At 48.5% G+C, this 13351-nt stretch overlaps 1 protein-coding gene and 1 pseudogene across 6 annotated transcripts in view; both read right to left on the reverse strand.

The window, feature by feature from the left end:
- Positions 1 to 13351, reverse strand: part of LOC138268245 (zinc finger protein 182-like) — a 673880-nt gene that overhangs the window by 388855 nt on the left and 271674 nt on the right. The window lies entirely within an intron of this gene.
- The window catches only part of LOC138267990 (alpha-1-antitrypsin homolog), a 29319-nt pseudogene continuing 26206 nt past the window's right edge, over positions 10239 to 13351 (reverse strand).

Raw genomic sequence — 13351 nt, forward strand, 5'->3', positions numbered from 1 at the left:
CACATTCTTATGTCACAAAGGTCCAGACATATGGACAGCCTATTTGCTGTTCACTGGAATAAAATGTTTGCTGTGACTAGACACTTGTACTGATGTGTTTGTGTTCAATTGTTGTAATCCTGATTAGGACACTGTGTACCTGTGACATATTCCTCCTTGGACAAGCAAGTCACGTCTTCATCTTATGGTTCACGTGGTCTTATATCTCTGCATATCACAATGTTGAAATTAAGTAAGCAGACAATGAGTTTGTGATGGGTGAATTTATTAGTGTTGATGCATTAAATCAAATTTGGACAGTAAAAAAGAAAAATAATAAAGTGAAGGGTTAGGTCATGGTGTATGAAATCACAGGAGTATAGATGCCACACCATTGGGAGTGCAAAGTCCAGAGCACTCCTCCAATTGAAACTGGTGGGTAGTTCAGGATCAGTTTGAATGTGTGGCACACAAAGGAGTTCTTTTAGGAAGAGTTCCCTTGCTGGCAGTGGTCGGTGTCTTGCCACCTCCTGGATTCTTCGCCGGGCATCCCCACTTACGAGGTGGGGGTGGATCTGCTGCTACAGAGACAGGGGGGTCTGGATGTTGTTCCTCTGCCAGGGCCTCCCTTCCAGGGGCTGGCACCAATGAAGAAGGGTCAGGTGTTGATTGTCCAAAGTAATGGGTAGAGTGGTGTTGTAGAGCCCTGCTCAGGGTAGTGTTAATGTCCCTCATCACCCCTGTTAAGGAGGCCATGTTGGTACTGTGAGCCTCTCACTGTTCTCACATGGACTCCTGATAGACCCCCAAGATGTGGTGGATGTTGTCCTGGCCAGGAGTATCCCCAGTAGCCTCGCCACGCTGGCCCACAGCATAAGTCCCTCCCACGCACCCTGCACCCATGGCCCTGTACCCTTGTTATAGGGTGCCCTCTCCCACTGGGTAGTGGACCGTCATTGTTGGAAGTGTTGCAATTGCAACTCAGGATCTAGGACTGGGTACAGGAGATGGTGGACACTGTGCTCGGAACAAATCAAATAAAATCAAATAAAAAATGTATAGAGCGCGCTACTCACCCGTGAGGGTCTCAAGGCGCTGGGGGGTTGTCAAGGTGGGGTAGGGAGGGTCACTGTTCGAACAACCATGTCTTGAGGTTCTTTCTGAAGAGCAGGAGGTCTTTGGTTTTGTGGAGGTTGGTGGGGAGGGAGTTCCGGGTTTTGGGGGTGAGGTAGGAGAAGGACCTGCCTCCTGTGGTGGTGCGTTGGATTAGGGGGACTGTGGCTAGGGCGAGGTCGGCTGATCGGAGGTTACGGGTGGAAGTGGGGAAGTTCACTCTGTCGTTGAGGTAGGTTGGGCCGGTGTTGAGGAGGGATTTGTGTGCGTGGATGAGGATCTTGAATGTGATTCTCCTTTCTATGGGGAGCCAGTGAAGGGAGTTGAGGTGTGGTGAGATTAGTTCGTGGCGGGGGAGGCCAAGGACAAGGCGTGTGGCTGTGTTCTGGATTCTCTGGAGTTTGAGTTTGAGTATGAGTGTGGTGCCAGCGTAGAGGGCGTTACCGTAGTCTAGTCTGCTGCTGATGAGTGCAAGGGTGACTGTCTTCCTGGTCTCTGGGGGAATCCATTTGAAGGATTTTTTTTAGAGTGTGGAGTGTGTGAAAGCAGGAGGTGGTTAGAGCATTGATTTGCTGGGTCATGTAGAGGGAGGGGTCCAGGATGATGCTGAGGTTGCGCGCATGGTTTGCGGGGGTGGGTGCGGGACCTAGGGCGATGGGCCACCAGGAGTCGTCCCATATGGTTTTGTTGGGGCCGAAGATGATGATCTCGGTTTTGTTAGAGTTAAGCTTAAGGTGGTTATCTGACATCCAGTTGGCGGTGTCGAGGAGAGCAGCGTGTAGGTTGGTTTTGGCAGTGGTGGGGTTGCGGGTGAGGGAGAGGATGAGTTTGGTGTCATCTGCGTAGGAGAGGATAGTGATTCCATGTGATCGGAGGATGTTGGCTAGGGGGATCATGTAAATGTTGAAGAGTGTGGGGCTGAAGGAGGACCCTTGGGGGACTCCGCAGGTGATCTTGGTAGCGGTGGAGTAGAAAGGAGGAAGGCGGACTCTCTGGGTCCGGTCGGTGAGGAAGGAGGCGAGCCAGTCTAAGGCTTTGTGGCGAATTCCTATGTTGTGGAGGCGTGTGCAGAGTGTGTGGTGGCAGACAGTGTCAAAGGCTGCAGAGAGGTCTAGGAGGATGAGTGCGACGGTCTCGCCTTTGTCGACTTTGGTCCTGATATCGTCAGTGCATGCGATGAGGTCGGTTTCCATGCTGTGGTTCTTGCGGAACCCGGATTGTGAGGGGTCAAGAGTGTTGTTTTCTTCGAGGAAGTGGGATAGGCAGGCGTTGACTAGTTTCTCAGCAACCTTGGTGGGGAAAGGTAGGAGGGAGATGGGGCGATAGTTGGAGAGGGTCTCTGGGTCTGCTTTGTTTTTTTTTAGGAGAGCAGTGATTTCCGCGTGCTTCCAGGGGTCTGGGTAGGTGGCGGAGTCGAAAGAAGAGTTGATTATGTCGCGGAGTATGGGGGCGATGGTTGGGCTGGCTTTGTTGTAGATGCGATGTGGACAAGGGTCTGAGGGAGATCCGGAGTGGATAGAGTTCATGTTTTTTTCGGTTTCTTCGTGTGTGGTGGGGGCCCAGGTGGTGAGTGTGGTGGGGGGGTCATGAGTGGGGGTTGAGTTGGGTGAGTGAGGGGTGTGTATGGTATGAAGCTGTTGTGGATGTCCAGGATTTTGTGGTGGAAGTGTTTGGAGAGGGCGTCACATAGGGGCTGTGTGTGTGAGGGGTCTATGCTGCTGGCTTTGGGTTTGGCTAGTTCATTAATGATGGTGAAGAGTTCTTTGCTGTTTTGAGAGTTGTTGTCAAGGCATGTCTTGTAGTGATCTCTTTTGGCGGTGCGTATGAGTTGGTGATGGGTGCGAATGGTGGCTTTGAGGGTGGAGAAGTTGGTTGTAGAGGGTTCTTGTCACCATATTTTCTCTCCTTGGCGCCATTTGCGCTTGGAGTCTTGGAGTTTGGGGGTGAACCATGGGGCGTTCTTTATGTTGCGGGTGGCGATGTGTTTTCTGAGGGGGGCTAGTGTGTCTGCGCAGGTAGTGATCCATTTCGAGAGGTTGTGTGCTCCTGCGTTGGGGTTGTTGGTGTGGGGGGGGTTGTGAGCCAGTTGGGAGTTAAGGCATTCTGTGGGGATCTTGTACCACATGCAGTAGGGCGTGGTGTGTTGATGGTGGTGTGTGGGGGTGTTTGGTGAAGGAGAAGTGGACGCAGTGGTGGTCAGTCCAGAGGAGTTCGGTGGTGTGGGTGTAGGCTATGTGTTGGCTTGAGGTGAAAATTGCGTCGAGCATGCGTCCTGCTGAGTGGTTGGGTGCGTGACCAGTTGTTTGAGTCCGAGGTTGGTGAGGTTGTCTATGAAGGAGGTAGAGTTGTGGTCTTGTAGGTTCTCCAAGTGAAAGTTGAAATCACCGAGGAGGATGTAGTCTGTGGAGGTGAGGGCGTGCGAACTGATGGTGTCGGCAATGGTGTCGCAGAAGCCGGGGCGTGGTCCTGGTGGTCTGTAGATTAGTGTACCTCTGAGGGTGGAGTTGTTGTTAATGTGGATTAGGAAGTGCATGTGTTCTGTGTTGTCGATAGTGTCTTGGGAGCTGGTGGTGACTTTGATGGTGTCCCTGTGTAGGATGGCAATGCCACCACCTGGCCTGTTCAGGTGGTCTTTGCGTTGGAGTTTGTATCCCTTGGGGGTGGTGATGGCTATGCCGGGTTCTATGGCAGTTGAGGTGGTTGTGGTGGGTGGTGTTGGTGTGGTGCATGAGGGTGTTGTTGCGGGGTGTGTTCTGGTTGTGGGGTGGTGTGCTGCGGGGCTGGTTGGTGGGGGTAGGGGCAGAGCAGGTGTGTGTTGTGTTGGGGGTGTTGTGTGTGTTTTCGGGGGTAGCTATGGTTCGTGTGTGGTGTGAGGGATGAGGAGCAGGAGAAATGACAGGTGAGGCAAGTGAAGGGGCCATGAGTGTGTGTGGGGCTGGAAAGGGTGCAGGTGGGGCGAGGGCCTGGGTTGAGTGAGTGGAGGGTGAGGGGGAGCAGGTTTGTCTGAGAGGGCCAGACGGCTGCCATAAATGGGGTGGGAGGGAGGGAGTGGCACCTGGGAGGAGGGAGGCCTGGACGAATGGGAAGGCTGTGGGGCTGGGGCCGCAGGGGATGCAGCGGCAGGGGAATTTGGAAAGAGAAAAGAGAAAAAGGAAAGAACGGTGAGGAGGAGGGGGGAGGCGGGAGGGGCCGCTTGGGACGCAGCGGCAGGAGAATTTGGAAAGAGAAAAAGGAAAGGACGGTGAGGAGGTCGCGCTGGGCGGCGGAGCAGGGAGCGACCTGCCTGCTAAAGCAGGGTCAAAGGTTGCTCTTGTTACCGCGCTGCGGCTGCCATAAATGGGGGGAGGGAGGGAGTGGCAGCTGGGAGGAGGGAGGGCTGGCGAATGGGAAGGCTGGGGGCGTGGGGCCGCAGGGGACGCAGCGGCAGTGGAATTTGGAAAGAGAAAAGAGAAAAATGAAAGGACGGTGAGGAGGAGGGGGGAGGCGGGAGGGGCCGCAGGGGACGCTGCGGCAGGGGAATTTCGGAAAGAGAAGAGAGAAAAAGGAAAGGTCGGTGAGGAGGAGGCGGGAGGGGCGGGAGGGGCCGCAGCGGCAGGGGAATTTGGAAAGAGAAAAGAGAAAAAGGAAAGGACGGTGAGGAGGTGGCGCTGGGTGGCGGAGCAGGGAGCGACCTGCCTGCTAAAGCAGGGTCAAGGGTTGCTCCTCGTTACTGCGCCGCGGCTGCCATAAATGGGGGGGAGGGAGTGGCAGCTGGGAGGAGGGAGGGCTGGACGAATGGGAAGGCTGGGGGGGGGGGCGCAGGGGACGCAGCGGCAGGGGAATTTGGAAAGAGAAAAAGGAAAGGACGGTGAGGAGGAGGGGGAGGCAGGAGGGGCCACAGGGGACGCAGCGGCAGGGGAATTTGGAAACAGAAAAGAGATAAAGGAAAGGACTGTCATGAGGAGGGGGGAGGTGGGAGGGGCCGCAGGGGAGGCAGCGGCAGTGGAATTTGGAAAGAGAAAACAGAAAAAGAAAAGGATGGTCAGGAGGAGGGGGGAGGCGAGAGGGGCCGCAGGGGATGCAGCGGCAGGGGAATTTGGAAAGAGAAAAGAGAAAAAGGAAAGGACGGTGAGGAGGTGCCGCTGGGCGGCGGAGCGGGGAGCGACCTGCCTGCTAAAGCTAAAGGGAACACAGGTTGGGGGGCGAATGGTTGCCTGTAATGTAGAGGCAACCAGGCTGGGAGGTGTTGATGTGGCCACAGTGAGACTCTCTGGTGGTGTCTGACCAGGTTGCCCAGATGGGCCAGAACCTTCCTTCATCCCGACATCCAGGAGTGTCTTCTTCACTGAGAGCTTCATCCATGGGGGTAGTGGCAGTTTCTTCTGTGGCCTCTTTGTGCCCAGTGACAGCTCGATCTGTTGATGTGAAAGATACAATGTTGCTGGTTGTAATGTGACGTCTACCTCCAACAATTTAGTGTTACATTGAGCATGGACCTTGTACAAAGTTATTTTGCAGGTAATCTTATTGTGGCAAGAAGCTATAATGTTGGTTGGATTGACATGACATTTGTGGAGCATGCCACAATTTTTGACTGAAGCAGCTGCTGAGATGTGCAGATCATTAGCCCTTGGGAGTATGGCCTGAGCATGTCACCTTACCACTAGTGCAGGCAAAACAGGCTAGGCAAGATATTTATTTTGCCATTTTGAGGCCTAGTTGATTGTTATGCAGGCAGACGGGCCAGATGGGCATCAATGAAGAAGGGCCAGGTATTGAATGGCCAAAGTAAGGGGTAGAGTGGTGTTGTAGAGCCCTGCTCGGGGTAGTGTTAATGTCCCTCATCACCGCTGTTAGGGAGGCCATGTTGGTATTGTAAGCCTCCCACTGTTCTTGCATGTCCCTATGCATGTCCCTCTGTAGCTGCTTGATTTCCCAGAGTTCGGTCAAGACCTGGCCTCTAACGCCTTGGGACTCCTAATGGACTCCCAAGACGTGGCTGATGGTGTCCTGGCCAGGAGCATCCCCAGTGGCCTCACCACGCTGGACCACAGCATGAGTCCCTCCCACGCACCCTTCACTGATGGCCCTTTACCCTTGCTATAGGGTGCCCTCTCCCATTGGGTACTGGGCCCTCATTGTTGGAAGTGTTGCATTGGAACTCAGGATCTAGGACTTGGGGCATGAGATGGTGACAATGTGCTCGGAACACAGGTTGGGGGGCAAATGGTTGCCTGCGATGTAGAGGCAACCGAGCGGGAATGTGTTGATGTTGCCGCAGTAAGACTTGATGGTGGTGTCTGACCAGGTTGCCCAGATGGGCCAGAACTGTCCTCCACGTCCAGACATCCAGGAGTGTCTTCTTCACTGAGAGCTTCATCCATGGGGGTAGTGGCAGTTTCTTCTGTGGCCTCCGTGTGCCCAGTGTCAGCTTGATCTGTTGATGTGAAAGATACAATGTTGCTGGTTGTATTGTGAAATCTACCTTCAACAATTTAGTGTTACATTGAGCATGGACCTTGTACAAAGTTATTGTGCAGTTAATCTTATTGTGGCAAGAAGCCATGATGTTGGTTGTATTGGCATGGCATTTGTGGAGCATGCCACATTTTTTTGACTGAAGCAGCTGCTGAGATGTGCAGATCATTAGCCCTTGGGAGGATGGCCTGAGAATGTCATCTTACCGCCAGTGCAGGCAAAACAGTGGCTAGGCAAGATATATTTGGTCATTTTGAGGCCTAGTTGATTGTTATGCAGGCAGACCCAGGATTTTGTTGTATATGTGGCTGGAGTCATCATGTGGTCAGTGCATTGTGAATGTGTCTGCTGCCTATACCATTCTGGTGATACATCTTGAGGCGTTTGGAATCAATGTTTTGCACACTGGGTAAGGTGTCCTTCCTGTCCTCAACAGTTTCATCTTGGGTTAGCTGGTCAAGATGGAGCTAGGTACCCGGACACATCTCAGATTTGAGCATAATCTGTATGCTGGTCCCTTCCCAGGTGAGTAAACTTAAATTGAGAGTTAAAACATAGGGGTATTCAGGCATGTGAACACTGGGCTTGTATTTGGAGTTAGAGAAACAGAGCCTCCTGGCCTTAGCAGTCATGTCACCCTCTCTACTTCACACACTTGATAAATGTGATCCCACTTAATTTCTATGTTACCAAACAAGGTTATTTGAAGAAGAGAGCACTGGATCGGTGGTTGGAGTGACAGTAAGAGAGCCTCCTGGGAGTGGGAGTTGCAGTCATGTAACTCCAACTACTACACTCATTATACAAATGGTTTCCTCCCAGGGGAGTGCACTTCAATTGAAAAGTAAGACACAGGGCTCCTTGTTCGAGAGAACACTGTGCTGGTGTTTGGAGTTTTAGATAAAGGGCCTGCTGGGAGGTGCAGTCCTGTAACTTCCTATACTACACAGACTATACATATATAATTCTCCCAGGAGAGTAACCTTGAATTGAGAGTTACCAAACAAGGGTATTTGGACAAGTGAACACTGGTCTTGTGGTTGAAGACAGAGAAATAGTGTCTCATGGGAGTTGTAGTCAGGTTACTCTCTGTAGTACAAACACTTGACCAATGTTACCCCCCCCCTCAAGTGAATAAACATCATTTCAGGGTTCACCAACAGATGTATTGGGGCATGTGACAAATGGTCTGGTGTTCTGAGTTAGAACAACAGTGCCTCCTGGGAGTTTCAGTCAGGTCCCTCTCACTACTCCCCATATTTGACAAATGGTACCCCCCATGTGAGTAAACTTCATTTGGGAATTGAAAAACAAGGGTTTTGGGGAAGAGAACACTGGGCTGGTGTTTGGAGTTAGAGAGACAGTGCCTCTTGGGAGTTATAGTCAGGTCGCTCTCACTACTCCCCATACTTGACAAATGTTACCCCCCCAGGTGCGTACACTTCATTGTGAGTTAACAAACAAGGGTATTTGGAAAACAGAACACTGGAATTGTGTTTGTAGTTACACAGAAACAGGGCCTGCTGGGTCAGGTCACTCTCACTACTTCCCAATACCTGACAAATGTTATCCCCCCAGGTGAGTAAAATTCACTTAGGCAAACAGTGGTAGGTGTACAAGTGACCACTTGGCTGGTGTTTGGAGTTACTAAAACATGGCCTCCTGGGTGTTGCAGTCATGTCAGACCTTGTACTACGCACACTATACAAATATCATCCTCCCAGTACACTTCAATTGAGAGTTAAGACACAGGGGTTCATGAATAAGAGAATACAGTGCTGGTGTTTTGAGTTACAGATACATGGCCTGCTGTGAATTGCAGTCTGGTTACCACTTGTGCTACACACACTATACAAATGATATCCTCCCAGGAGAGTCCACTTCAATTGAGAGTTCACAAACAATTGTATTCGGGCAAGAGTACACTGGGCTGATAGTTTTACAGACACAGGGCCTTCCTGGCCTTAGGAGTCATGTCATTCTCCACTTGCCACATTTGCCAAATTGTAACATCCCAGCTGAGTATACTTAACTTGTGAGTTGGCAGACAGTGGTCTTTGGACAAGTGACACTGTTCTGGTGTTTGGAATTGCTGCAATAGTGCCTCCTGTGAGTTGCAGTCATACCACTCTCTCTAGTACACACACTTGACCAATATTCTCCCCCCCAGATGAGTACACTTCAATTGAGAGTTCACTAAAAGATGTGTTGTAGCATGTGACCACTGTGCTAGTGTTTGTAGTTACAGGAACAGTGCTGTCTACGAGTTGCAGTCAGGTCACTCTTTCTGCTTCCCACACTTGACAAATGGTATCCTCTCAGGTGAGTGAAGTTCATTTGTGATTTACCAAACAGGGATACGTGGACAAGTCACCACTGGTCCAGTGTTTGAAATTGTAGAACAGTGCCTTTCTGGGAGTTGTAGTCATGTCAGTCCTTGTACTACATAAACTGAACAAATGTTATCTCCCCAAGTGAGTATACTTCAAATGTGGGTTGCCAAATAGAGGTCTTCGGACAGGTGGACACTGGGCTGGTGAGTGGAGTGACAGTAACAGTGGCAAAAGGTGAGCTGTAGGCATGCATTACATAGAATTTGTCTAACATTTTAGTATTGTGACTTACCAGACTCCACTCCCTCAGGTTTCAATGTCAAGCCCTCAGGTGAACAGGGTGGCCAAGACCACCTCCTCCCAAGAAAGGAGTTGTAATGGAGCACTGGAACGGCCACCGCCAGTCTTTTTGGCCTGCAGCTGGTGCCTGGAGACCAGGGAACGGACCTTGCCCCATAGATCGTTCCACCTCTTCCTAATGTCTTCCTTTGTGCACAGGGTGGTGCCTACAGCATTGACTCTATTGACGATCCTGTCCCACATTTCGATTTTCTTACTAAGAGGAGTATGCTGGACGTGTAATCCAAACAACTCTGGGTCTACTCTTATGATTTCATCCACCCTGACTCTTAACTCATCCTCAGAAATTTTTTGATTTTTTTAACGTGACATGGTGGGGGAAAAAAAAAGTGTCACAGCGACTTACTGAACAGGGTAAGTGCAAAAGGGTGTGGCTGGACAAAAGTGTGTGCTGGTTGTGAAAAGAGATGGTGAGAAAAAAGTGCATAATATCTGTTCTGTGTGCAAAGGTCGCTCTGGCTTCAGTGTTTTATGTTGGAGATCAAAGGATCATGGTGTCTGAAGAGGTGTTTTTTATAGTGTCCTTTCCAGGTTTGTGCAGTGTGGCAATGTGTGTCAGCTGTGTTGTTTTCAAATTCATCCACTGTGCAGTTGTGTATTACTTTGGTGACCGCTGACCACCGTGGTCCAGACCATCCTGGGGTCCCCTATGGTGACTGTGTAGTTGTAATACGGTCAGTGGATGGTCACAGAGCTGTCGGCGCTGGAGGTCGGACCACCTATTTCCAGTCCTCCACGCCACTGCCGGTCTGCTGCCTGCATAACTTGTAACAGGGTGGTCTGAAACACCAGCAACATGGCGGTCGAACCGCTAAACTCGTAATGAGGTCCTTAGTAACTGCTTTCCTTTCTGTGAAGTGATAAACTCAGCACCCTCTGTTATTGTATCTGTAAGTAGTGTAACAGGACAAATATGTTATTTTTGGGGGGTTTTTCTTTTAGGTGATGTCTTATTTTATTTTTATGCTGTTTACTTGGTTACATTGCTAGCTTAAATTAAACTTTGATAGGGTTGAAAACTTTGCCCAGGAAAAGGGAACTTTGGGTGATTTCTTCAACAATTAGAACCAGGAAAGGTCTGTTAAATATTATTGGTCCGGATGAATCCTGGCTTAATCTCAATGACGGTGGCTCTTGCTCCCTCTGTGCCTTGTTCATCAATGTTCAGAAGTGCTTTGTGGACAGCGTTGGATGCCTTCAGGTTATTATGTCAGGTAATTCCAGAAAGATTTGTCATGTCAGAGAAGACTTCAGGTTATTATGCCAAGTTTTGTAAGCACCTCTCTTAGTTAAGTGGTAGCTGAGGTTGAAAACTTTGGCAGGTGCAAGCTGAAAGAATGTTCACTGTGTGTGTGTGCCTCTACTTTTGTAGTGTAGCAGTTGACAGCCCTTCCTCCACTTCATTTATGTTTCCTTCATCAGGCAAGATGAAGAAGGCTAAAGCATTTCCAGCACAGTTGAGAGGCACGACGATGCAGGACAAATCATGATCCCTTCATGAATTATATACGCGTTCTCGTTCCATCATGGGTACTCTCACTGTTGTGTTTTTATCCACCATTAAAGTGGCTTCTCTGGTTAAGTTTGCATCAAAAACATGTTCCCACTTTCCTGCTTGCAGTGCTGAAACCTCAGGGGAGCTGGACGGGCTGACAGGCCTGTGTTTAACCTCCAGCCTGGCAAGGGGATTGGACCGGCCTGGAGTGGCTCTGGACTTGTCCCTTGAGTCCTTACAAGGTGAGCCCCTCCCCAAAGGACAGGAGGTAAGACCAGTGCTCGGTTGTGCTTGCCAGTGTTCTATCTGTCTGCCAATATATATTATGTTTTAACTGTTGCACATTTGTTAATAGCAAGTTAAAAACTGCTACTGCTATGATTTTGTACACACATGTATTTTCTGTGCAGGTGTTCTGCGCCGTTTTACAGCTTTTCCATTCGGGGTGTGCTAATGTGGAGCAGGTGCTTTCTTTTTTATTGAATGAAGAAAAAAATAAGTTTCATTTGAAATGGTAATTTGCTGGCAGTTTGTAGAGGTTGAGGTCATTACATTTATTTTTGCTCACTATTTCGGTGAGTATATAATTTGATAGTTATTTATGTATATTTACTTTCTTATATCTTTTTTCTGGTTTGTGATAGTTATAATTTGATGTTTATTGATCTATATTTACTTTCATATCTTTTTGCTGGTTTGTGATAGTTTTTATTTTCTGGCAGCTTACTTGTTTTCAAGTTGTAGATTTTTTGTTTTTGGAAGTCTTAATAAAAAGATAAAAGTTGGAGAGTGTGTTAATATTTATTTGCTGTTTTTATTGTTAGGTTCAATATCAGTTACGTTTTAGTTTAGATATGAGTATCACTTACTTAGTTATGTAGTTATGTTGAGAGAATCCGGAAGAGTTTCCTCAACTTGCAGCGTTTGTCATTTTTGAAGTATTTAATTGTTAAAATTAGTGTGCGTTTTATATTGTTTATTTAATTATTTGTTTTATTTTATTGGTTAAAGGTGTTTGTAGTTTTATTTTATTGGTTGGTTTAGTATAATTAGATTTTTTTTTTATCTGTTGAGTCCTACTATGGTAAACACTAATAAGTTAATGCAAATTGTTTTTGGCATTTTATTTTATATATTCTTTTTTGGGGTGAATGGTTAATATTTTGTTGATGTGACATATTTTCATTTAATTTAATTGAAATATGTTATAGCCAGTTTAGTGTTTATAGTAAGAAGTTGTTTTATTTGAAAAGTATTTTTTTATATTTTATTTAATGATTATTTCATTTTTTAGTAATAATATCGTAGTCAATACTGTAGGAATTGATAGTTGACATATTATATGTTTATTTAAAGGCAACAATATTTTTGGTTCCCATATATGTAAAAATCAATATTTTTGTAACCAATATTCTTATATTCCAATATATTATGTACTAATATTATGTCAGTGATCCCAACCTTGGGAAATAAAGGTGGACAATATATAAATGTGTTCTCTGTGTATGAGGTGTACACAATCACTCACATATATGTGTATGAAAACTTGCACCATGCAGCTCTGTATTGGTAATACAGGGCATCCATGGCATCGATAGGGCATTTGCGGGAGGTGCAGGAAATCTGACGCATCAATGCCAACACCTCAGTTCTTGTAAATGATGCTCTGGCAGTACTTTTGAGCTGCCACTGCCCCTTTCACCTGCCTAGCATGGTCAGATGACTGCTGCCGGTCCCTGTCACCTCCACCCTGCATGTCCCAGGTCCATGCCTCTATTCTCTTCCTCCTGTCTTTCACGGTCCATTTTGCTGCCACACCCTTCTGCCCTCTATGCTATTTTGTGCTGCACCTGCTCCTCCAACCTACCCCGCGTGGCCCTTCTCCTGCTCTAGTCTGTGTCTCTCCCTCTTGCCATGCATGGCCTTCTATGCTGCCACATCCCCTCGCATCTGCCCTATGTGGTCAGCTTGCTGCCCCTGGCCCCTTCCACCTTCCCTCCATTTTCTGTGTGTATGCCATTATACTCTCATTGTTGCCATCCATGGTGTGTTGTTCTTCCAATCCCGTCTGCCCCCATGGTCGGCTTGCTGCTCCAGCCCTGACCCCTTGTCCCTGCCCTCCGTTTTCTATGTGCAGGCCCCTATCCCCTCTCTCCTGCCTTTTCTGGTCCGTTATTGTGCCCCTGCCCCTCCCTCCTGCCCTTCATGGTCCGTTATGCTGCAACTGTCCCTCCTGTCTGTCCGGTATGGTCAGCTTGCTGCCCTTGACTTTTTCTCCTCTGCTCTCTGTTGTCTCTGTGCAGGGCCCTCCCCCTTCCTATTGCTTTCCGTGGTCTGTTGTGCTGCAATGCTATCCCGCTTGCCCTGTGTGTGCTGTTGCAACCCCTGACACCTGCCCTGTAAGGTCAGTTTAGTGCCCCTGTCCATCTCCCTGCGCCCTCTATTATCTGAGTCCATGTTCCTAACCTATTGCTCCTGCCCTCAGTGATCCAATGTACCATACTTGCCTGCATTTTGAACATGGTAAAAGGGAGATTTTCGGGGAAAAAACCTGGGGAATGGGTTTTTCTCATTGACTTACATTGAAAAAGAGGAGATTTTAGTCAGAAGACAG

This window comes from Pleurodeles waltl, chromosome 12 (genome assembly GCF_031143425.1).
Source record: "Pleurodeles waltl isolate 20211129_DDA chromosome 12, aPleWal1.hap1.20221129, whole genome shotgun sequence".
Taxonomy (NCBI): domain Eukaryota; kingdom Metazoa; phylum Chordata; class Amphibia; order Caudata; family Salamandridae; genus Pleurodeles; species Pleurodeles waltl.